The 8,813-nt window shown below is 45.3% G+C and overlaps 1 protein-coding gene across 10 annotated transcripts in view; it reads left to right on the top strand.

The window, feature by feature from the left end:
- Positions 1–2,686: 2,686 nt before the first annotated feature.
- The window catches only part of TAFA2 (TAFA chemokine like family member 2), a 174,375-nt gene continuing 168,248 nt past the window's right edge, over positions 2,687–8,813 (top strand). For 5 of the 10 annotated variants that reach the window (XR_001553437.3, XR_001553431.3, XR_014942273.1 and 2 more), the window contains exon 1: positions 2,870–3,623. The gene's annotated coding sequence lies outside the window, so the exon portion shown is untranslated. Of the gene's footprint in view, positions 3,624–8,813 lie in introns of all 10 variants that reach the window. The other 5 variants (XR_014942279.1, XR_001553434.3, XM_085536604.1 and 2 more) reach the window with 3 other exon arrangements.

Here is an 8,813-nt window from a genome sequence, read left to right as displayed (position 1 = left end):
TTCCTCTTTTTTTATGCTGTACTGTTCAACTTGAAATAGAAATACTGAAGTTGTTCCAAACATTACACCTGTTGTGAGAACCAGTGCCCGTTTTTATGCTTTATGCTTTTCTTTCAGTGTGTAGAAGAGCCAGAAAAGTAAGATGTAGTGACACTAACTCAAAAACTAAAGCAAGAAAGGACATTCATATAATAGCTGTGTTCTGTAACTGTGTTGTGTTCTATGGCCACAGAATTCTGTTGGGGATTTTCCAGTCAGAAGGATATAAATTGAGGCTGTGTAGCATAAAGACTGCCGATCTGGTACTTCCAGAAAATGGTAGATTTATCATGTAGTGTATGTGCAGCATGCCTAAATGCACCTTTGGAGATGAGTCAGCCTTACTAAGTAAGCATCTGCAAAGCCAGCTGTACTGCAAAGGTGTAATGGATCATTTCAGCTCTTCCTGGGAACGCTGGCCATACTGTGCCAGCACACAGGTACGACTGCCCATGTGCCACAACACCACACTGTAAAGAATGATTACATTTTCCAAAGTGGAACACCTCTTATCTGTTGCTTTCTCTACTGTTTTGTTTTGTTTTTTTCCCTTCTATTTCTCTCTCTCTCTCTCTTTTTTTTTTTTTTTTTTGCATGTGACTTGTTTGTGTTAACTTGGTTACAGTAGTTGTGTGTCTCTAGATGTGTTTTCCTGATTCCCGTAACAGCAGGACATCAGCATGAAACTGCCAAGTACTGTCTGGTCTCACTATACTCTGTCAACAGGAGTGTAATGATAAAAGCAGCTAATATAGATCTGTGTGCTCCCATAATTACAAGGTGTTAGCTATGTCTAAAGTGCAACAGCTGCACTTCAGGCGTTATGTGGCTGCTTTTAATCCAGCAACAATATTTGTGGTCCTACACTGGCCCATGCAACAGTAACCAATATCCATTCTGTTATTTATTCAGGCTCTGTGGCCATTTTGCATTGCTGGGAAGGAGCATCCAGCCCTTGTGGATTCACACTACCCTAGGTCTGCTCAATGTATTGAAATTATACTGCTGATTGCAGCATGGTCTTGTTACTTCAGTTGTTTCAGTCTCTTCTGAAATATTTTTAGCCCTTTGTGGATGCAGAAATACAGTTACCAACATGGGAAATTGTGATGTTATTTTAACAGCTTCCAATGAGTAAGACCACATTTGTCCTTATAACCAAGTGCCTTCTCACTTGGCTGCAGGTTGCAGCCTTGTGTGCTGCAGTGCTGGCCTCAACTGTGGGTGTGCCAACCACGTGCCAACCTACTTTTGGCTTGCCCTTTCCACACCAGCCTCTTTATATTCTGTCCTATTTGTGTGTGAGGCAGTGAGAATTAAGCTCTCTCTTTATTTATTTTTGCCTTTTCTTTTTGATTGCATGGGCCTCCAGATCTGCTTCACTTGATTTGAAATAAAATAAAATAAAATAAAATAAAATAAAATAAAATAAAATAAAATAAAATAAGTTCAAACATTCTACAGATCCTTACTTACACAGAAAACCTCCAGCATGGACCATGGAGCACCTCCCCTATGAGGACAGGCTGAGGGAGTTGGGTTTGTTCAGCCTAGAGAAGAGAAGGTTGCGGGGTGACCTCATTGCAGCCTTTCAATACCTGAAGGGAACTTACTCCCAGGAGAGGAGTAACCTCTTTGAAAGGGCTGACAATAGCAGGACACGGGGAAATGGTTTTAAGTTAAAAGAGGGAAGATTTAGGTTGGATGTTAGGGGGAAGTTCTTCACTAGGAGCATGGTTAGGCCCTGGAACAGGCTGCCCAGGGAGGTTGTGGATGCCCCGTCCTTGGAGGTGTTCAAGGCCAGGTTGGACGGGGCCCTGGGCAACCTGATCTAGTAAAGGTGTATGTTTGGTGGCCCTGCCAGGCAGGGGGGTTGGAACTACATGATCCTTGAGGTCCCTTCCAACACGGGTCATTCTGTGATTCTGTGACCATAACAGTTGGGGTATTGCTTCCTTCTTTAGCTTCTCACATGGTTGACCATCAGCATCATACAAGATGTGCTGACAGCTAAAGGCTCAACAAAAACTTCTTTTCCAAACACTTGCCATTAAGTTAGGTGGTACAGATTGTAATAAAAAAAAGACGATGAATGGTTAAGTAAATCAATGCTTCTTAACCCAGCACACAATCATTTCCATTCAACCTAGGAATGGACAAGCATTCTGGGAGAAAACCGAGAATCTGACCCTGTGTTTGATATTACTGCAATTAATGAACGCCCTGTGGCTCTCTCCACCTCCCTGCATCCTTTTTTTTCAGCAGCACAAACCACACTGAAATAAGGCAGCAAGCTGCGCTTTTCCTTACCCTCACCCACCAGCGCTTCCCTCTATCAACCAGCTGTCGTGGCCGTTAACAGAGGTAGGCAGAAGGAGGAGAGCCCTTTGGGCTCCGACCCCTAATAAAACCACCTGCCGCCTCGCAGGTCGGCGAGAACGGATTCACCGGCACCGCTGGGGGAAGTCGGGCTTTTCCCTCCGCCTGAGCCGTCGTAAGTGCCTCTCGACTCCCTCTGGAGGGAGACACAGTCCAGCTTTTGGCTGCCGGCGCCGCCGCCTCCCTCCTGCCCCTGCCCCGCTCCTGCCCCGGCCGCAGCCCCGCTCACTTCCCAGGGGCGCTGCCTGGCATCTCTTCCCCAGCCCGGCCGTGGCCCAGCGAGGTCCCGGGGGAGTGCGGCACGGCGGGGATCCGCTCCTTTCCGGTGGCCACGTGTGTGAGCGTGTGAAACTTGGCAGCCCCTCGTCCCGCTGTTTGCAGGGGAGGGGACGAGAGAGGAGGAAGAGCCGCACGTGGGGCGGCGGCTCAGCCCCGCTGTGCGCGGGCACTGGGTAGGCGGTGGGTGCTGCTGCGGAGCGCTCCTATCTCAAACACAGCCTCGGGACCGAGTGGGCAGGAGACACACGGAGCAGACACGCGGCTGGGAGGAGACGGGAGTCTGCCACCCCCGGCACGGCGCTCTGGGTGCTGCCCGTGTCGCCCCGGGGTCCCTCCGCTCTTCTGCGCGGTGCGGAGCCGAGAGCGCAGGCAGCGGCTGCTGCTGCTGCAGGTGAAGCCCTGTCTCTCTGTTTACTTTTCCCAAGAGGGAGAAGGAGGCAGTAGGAGGGGGACGCGGCGCCGTGCGGGGCGGGCAGGCCAATCAGCGCCGCTGTAACGCTGGGATCGCTGCAGGACGCGCCGGGTTTTCCTCCCATCTTCTGCCGCCGGGGCTGAATCGGGACCGCACGGACCGACAGAGCCGCACCGGGCTGCAGGACTTCCTCACCCGCTGCTTATCCGACAGCGAATCCCTATACTTCTGTATATATTTTTTTTTCTTTTCTTTTTTAATACTCTGAAATCGTGCACGAGAAATATTTCGAGTCTCCCCTCGTTCCCCACGCACTTAACACCCCCAGCGGCATCACCCCGTCGGATTTCTGCTTTCTCCCGGGGAGGCTGAACCGAGCGGCGAGGAGCCGGGCGCGGAGCCGCTCCATGCCGCGGGCCGTGTGCCGGCGATGCTCGGGCGCTGAGGCCGGAGCTCCCCGCTGACGGGAGGCGGCCGAGCGCGGGGTGCTTCCAGCAGTGCGGAGCGGCCGCAGGTAGGTGTGAGCGGAGCGGGCGGTGTCCGTGAGCCGAGCCGGGATGTGCCGCGGGGCCGGGCCGGGCTGCGGGGCGATGCCGGCCTCCTTCCCTCCCCCCCTCCACTGTCCGAAAGTTGGGGAGCGTGGCTGGGAGGGAGCCGCCTCCGCCGCTCCGGCGGCAGAACTGCGAGGTTTTGGTTGTAATTGGAGTTGGTTTTAGAGAACCAAACAGTTTTGAGAAGCCCACCGGTCTGTCAGCCCGGCCGTGTGGGTGGGGAAGGGGCTCGCTTCAGCCCCGGGCAGCGGACGGCTTCAGGCGGAGGTTAACAGCCCTCGGTCTGTTTATGAACCGTTTAACAAAACGAGCTCTCAAGGCATGGTTAGTGGCTCCTTTTACTCATTGTTATAACGCTCCCCAAGTTGTGGTGCAGGGTACGAAGCCTGTCTTGTCCTTGCTTCCCTTCCGTTTCCGTGAACTCGTTTACCATTGAATGTTACGTGCTCTGTATTCCGCAGTGAAAAGGCTTTCCCCTTGCACCATGCCATTCATGGCACTGCAAGGCAAAGTTTGAACATAATCCGTGTTGTTCCCATTGAACTGTACTATCGGATACCCCTAATCTGTGCAAAGAATACGGAGAAATAGCCTATGCTGCCCAGTTAGGAGTTGTCAGATACATCTCTGCAGTGCGCTTCATTCTTACCAGGAGTTAAAAATCATTGCTTGAAGCATTTTAAATTATATGTGTAGTTACAGTTGTCTGTCTCCAGCATTTGCTCTGAGATAATCAGTATTTCTGCAAAGCACTGGGCACTTCACTGCTCCCACTCACCTCCGGTCGACTCCGGCTCTGCATTCAAAGAACCGTGCTTCAGCTCCTGGAGAACCCTCAGTTGGAATAATAAACACACTCAACCCCTATCCCTAGAAGCCCCATAAAACATTGGAGGTCTTGGGGTCTTCTGGCAGCGCTGGATGCATTTAAATTACTATTGACTAAATGATAATTGCTATCCGGTCTCTCTGTTTCACCGAGCAGTTCCAGACATTAGCATTCAACTCGCCACATGTTTAATACTTTAGAGCTACTTTATGGGCTGATCTAAGTGAAGTCCATTTGATATATTAAGATGATGTTGTGTAGCACAGAGTATGCATGAAGGAGTCGTTTAGTAGCACGGGGAGTGCAGCTCAGCTGAAGTTGGGAAAGTGCACATGGAGGTGTTGTTATCAGGGGGTGGCAAAGGGTTACATCGATGGTGCTTTTCCCACAGTAATTGCGCAGTCATTTCATACCGGTTGCCTCTAAATTATTTTGTGTGTGATGAACAGTAGGAAAGTAATTCATAGAAATTTCATTATTAAAAATTTATTTGGGAGAACCGATGCTGCTGAGGCGATGTTAAAAGCTGTGTGTGTTTTTTTGGTTTCACGGAGTCCCAATTCCCCAAACTCCAGTACTGTCACTGTTATAAATGTAAACTCTCCAAGTGCTGTAATTTTAGAGGAAAGCTTTGCTCCACTGGTTGATTGCAGCTCAGAATTACTATTCAGTGCTTCATATGTTGTTTGAACATAAGGGGGTTCTCAAAAACGTGCTATTAATTTTGTATGTGCTGCTGGTAATGGCTGACTTTGAGATAAAATCTTGATTCCTGTCATATTGTTATAATCAGAGAATGATGAGTAACGTGGCAGTGTCTTTTATCATGTTGGATACATGAGGTAACCTTTTTCCCATCTCTTCCTACGAGCAGAGGGTTCTCAGCTTTGTGTGTAGGTTCTTGCAAAGCAGTCAGTAATTCCAGTAGGGAATACACGAATAACTAGTTCTGCACGGAAGTAAATAGATGTGTCTACAGACGGATGTTGGAGATTGCTTTACTGGCAAGTTGCAAAGTGATGATTCATTGAACCCTGTCTAGATTTACATAGAGCAAATAATACTTTACACTGAATTGTGGCAGAAGAAAAACATGTAGCAACCAAGAACTTTCATAATTTCATGGCAGGTGATGACAGGCTTGATAAAGGACCTCTTTACAAATGCAGGCTATATGTTTCTGGTGAGAAAAATGTACTGTGGTGTCTTTTTAGATCTGAACATCTTCGCACATAAATTTATTGCTGGCTGTATTACTACTCACCAACCTGTGTAAAGCATAAATAGTGCATGAGCAGTATGATGCATTAATTATATTGTGTGTTTTACTTCCTATTAATAAGTAATAGAAAACTGCGAACCCGTTAAAGGAAACAACTGACTTTGGAAGACAGAAAAGTCACATTACTTAATACTCATCTGCAGAAAAATGTGATCCCCATCTTGAAAAATTGTTCCAAATGATGCAACTATCGGTAAACCAGCAGCTCTGCATCCCTCTTTTAACTTCTGCAGTATTTCATTAGAAACGCTTCATTAAGTCACATTATTCTGCAGCTGTTTGTTCACTGAAAATTAAAATAAAGATCAGGAAGTTTATCCAGGAAAGCAATATTATTTCCTTTGTTAAGTACTGAAAGTTCAAACAACAATGAAAAATCCTTTAACTTCACTGTATCAGAAACATGAGCACTTTGTGTTTTTGTGATAAACGGGTGGCATTTGCTGTTGCAATTCGTCAATGTATTTATTAGTTAAATGTCATCAAACAAAGAAAATAACTGAAAGCAAACAGACTTCATAATGATACAGAGGCTACGGCAAGGTAAAGACTCCACAAATGTAATTAATTAGTGCTCAGCCTCATATTTACGCATCTCATTTGAATGACATGCTTGTTGTCTTTCTCTCATTGATCTTCTGCTGTATCTGCAGATAATTCAGGTAGCAACCACTTTTCATTTGAAAACACGTTTTCCGTTTTCCCTTTGAAATGCCGTGTTTTTAAGGGATTGAGACAAAAGTTATGCTTGGATGAATATAACAGAAGGGTCCTCCCATGTCAGCAGAGCCGAACACTGATCTGGCCCCATTCATGACCATTTTTATGTGTTAAGAGGGGCATCCTGAACTGATGTGGACTTTCATTGCTCCATTGAAGTAGTTGAAGTGCTGACATTTGAAACCAGCTGGAGATTTGCTCCATTATCTTTAGATCAGTGAATTTAAGTGTGCACCTAAAAAGGATTTCAATTGCTTTTTTTTTAGGGTGAGAAAACATTTACATACTATAACTGAGCTTCACAGAATCCATTGTAAGTGGCTTTGAAACTGTTTTGAAATACCCAAATCCACTGTTAGGGCTATTTTAACAGGAAATTTGGCCCAGCTTTGCAAGCTGTCAATTTATGCTTCAAAACAGTCTTCATAACTAAGTCAGAATTATAAAATGAGACATGGGAATGAATGTGGAAACATCATCAGCAACATCATTCAGTGTTGAGTGCAATCTCCTTTTGCTCTTGGTAGAACTTGGAAAGGTTGTGATTTCTGTGCTTTGATTCTTTCTATGCCTTTGCAGTCATTTGTAGTTACCATAGAGAGTCAGTTATTTATCAAAAGAGAAGACAAAATAATAATGGCCACCTAATGTACTTTTTCTTACTGCGATTGGAAAACAGTCACATTTTTAAGATAAACAATTCGAGGAGTTTTTACAGAACTTCTTTCATGCAGCGTGTTTTGAAAAACACTTTCGAAGAAGAAAGAAAAAATTCAGACATAATGCTTTACAGTCCTAGTTATGGTAGAACACCATATACTTAGAAAAAATGGGAAAAGTCATGTTAAAAAAAAAAAAAAAGCTTTCTTAGCATTTTCTTGTGTTAGAACACCGATCTGTGGGAAGCATTGTAGCAGTAGCTGTTGCTTGATGAGGCCCTAGAAAATGTTTTCTATACATTTGATCCCTCCTCCTTGCAGTATGGAAGCAATCGCATATATAATTGCATGCATAAAAATTAGGAAGTTATGTTTGTCCCTTGTTTAAAGCTCATCAAACCTTGCAATCTGTACTGTGTTAATGGCTTACATATTCAAGGAGTCCTACTTCACATCTTGCTGATCTTGTAATAGGAAACCTGAACACAGGTCTCACAGCACCAGGACAGCACTGTACACAGCCTCCTGTACTGCGAGCATCTCTCTAACAATGCTGAAGGGAGAGCCATGGGACAGGGCAGTGTGCAGATGAAATCAAGTAGAGTTCTTTTTAGACTGTGAGTTGTTTGGTAATCTTCTATACTTAAATCGTGACTTGGAACTGAAGTGGTGTAAGGTGCTTTAGATTGTCCAGCTTTGCAAATGAATAAATACAGAAGCACAGTTCAGCAAACTACTCAGCTGTATAAATAACAAAACAATTAAGAAATGGACTACTTAATATGAAGTATTTTTGAAATAAATATCCCAGTCTTTATTTTTGGTTGCATGCTGGTCCCTGGTTTTGTAGAAGATTTCTTGCCTCTGTTGCAGTATTACCATTCATTATTTGAAGATGAGGCACTGGACTAGATGGACCACTGGCTTGATCTGATAAAGCAGTTTCCTTTTTGAAATGCATGGAGGCGTAATTGCAGCACTGTATATTTTAACTGGCTTATTAGAACCAGACTCTGCAATTGTCTTCTGTTTTTGCTTTCTCTTCCTTTTTCCTTTAAAAAAAAAGAAAAGAAAAGAAAAAAAGAGGCAAGATATAATACGTTTTAAAATAAATCTCTCAGTAACATGCAGTCTCACACCAGCTCCTTTGGAGACAGGAGCACAGACCTGACAAGTCTCTCACATTTGTACTGATGCTCTCGTATCGGCTTTTTCCCTCCTGCTCCCCCCACTGCAGTTTCTGCATCACATATTGATAAGGTGGAGCAGTGGCCTCTGCTCCATCTCACTACAGCCTGGAGGGCTGTGTGCTGTTTGCCCCTGTCCTCATGCCTGTCTGACTTGCTGTGCCATGGGATGAGGCAAGGGATGTAGTGCTGCCCCTGGATAACCAAATGGCTTTTTGTGCCCCTCTGAGCATCTCTGCAGGGCACTCTTCTTGGTTACAGTCTTTGCTTGTGAGTTCTTCCTCACCATATGAAACCACATACTGCAAACTTGTCCCAAGGCCTTCAGTGTGCAGGTTCAGGTTATGGACCTTCTTTGTGGTCACACAAACAGGAGGTCTGTGAGCGTTATGTTGAAACAATACACTTCTTGATCCCCTTTCAGTTGAGACTTTTTGGTGTTTGCTTCTATGTAAGATATCCACTTGGTATTTTGA

This window comes from Coturnix japonica, chromosome 1 (assembly GCF_054131305.1).
Source record: "Coturnix japonica strain WE chromosome 1, WE-NBRP24, whole genome shotgun sequence".
In the NCBI taxonomy this organism is placed as follows: Eukaryota; Metazoa; Chordata; class Aves; order Galliformes; family Phasianidae; genus Coturnix; species Coturnix japonica.
The sequence above is the reverse complement of the archived record's forward strand: the minus strand, read 5'-3'. Positions and strand labels throughout refer to the sequence as shown.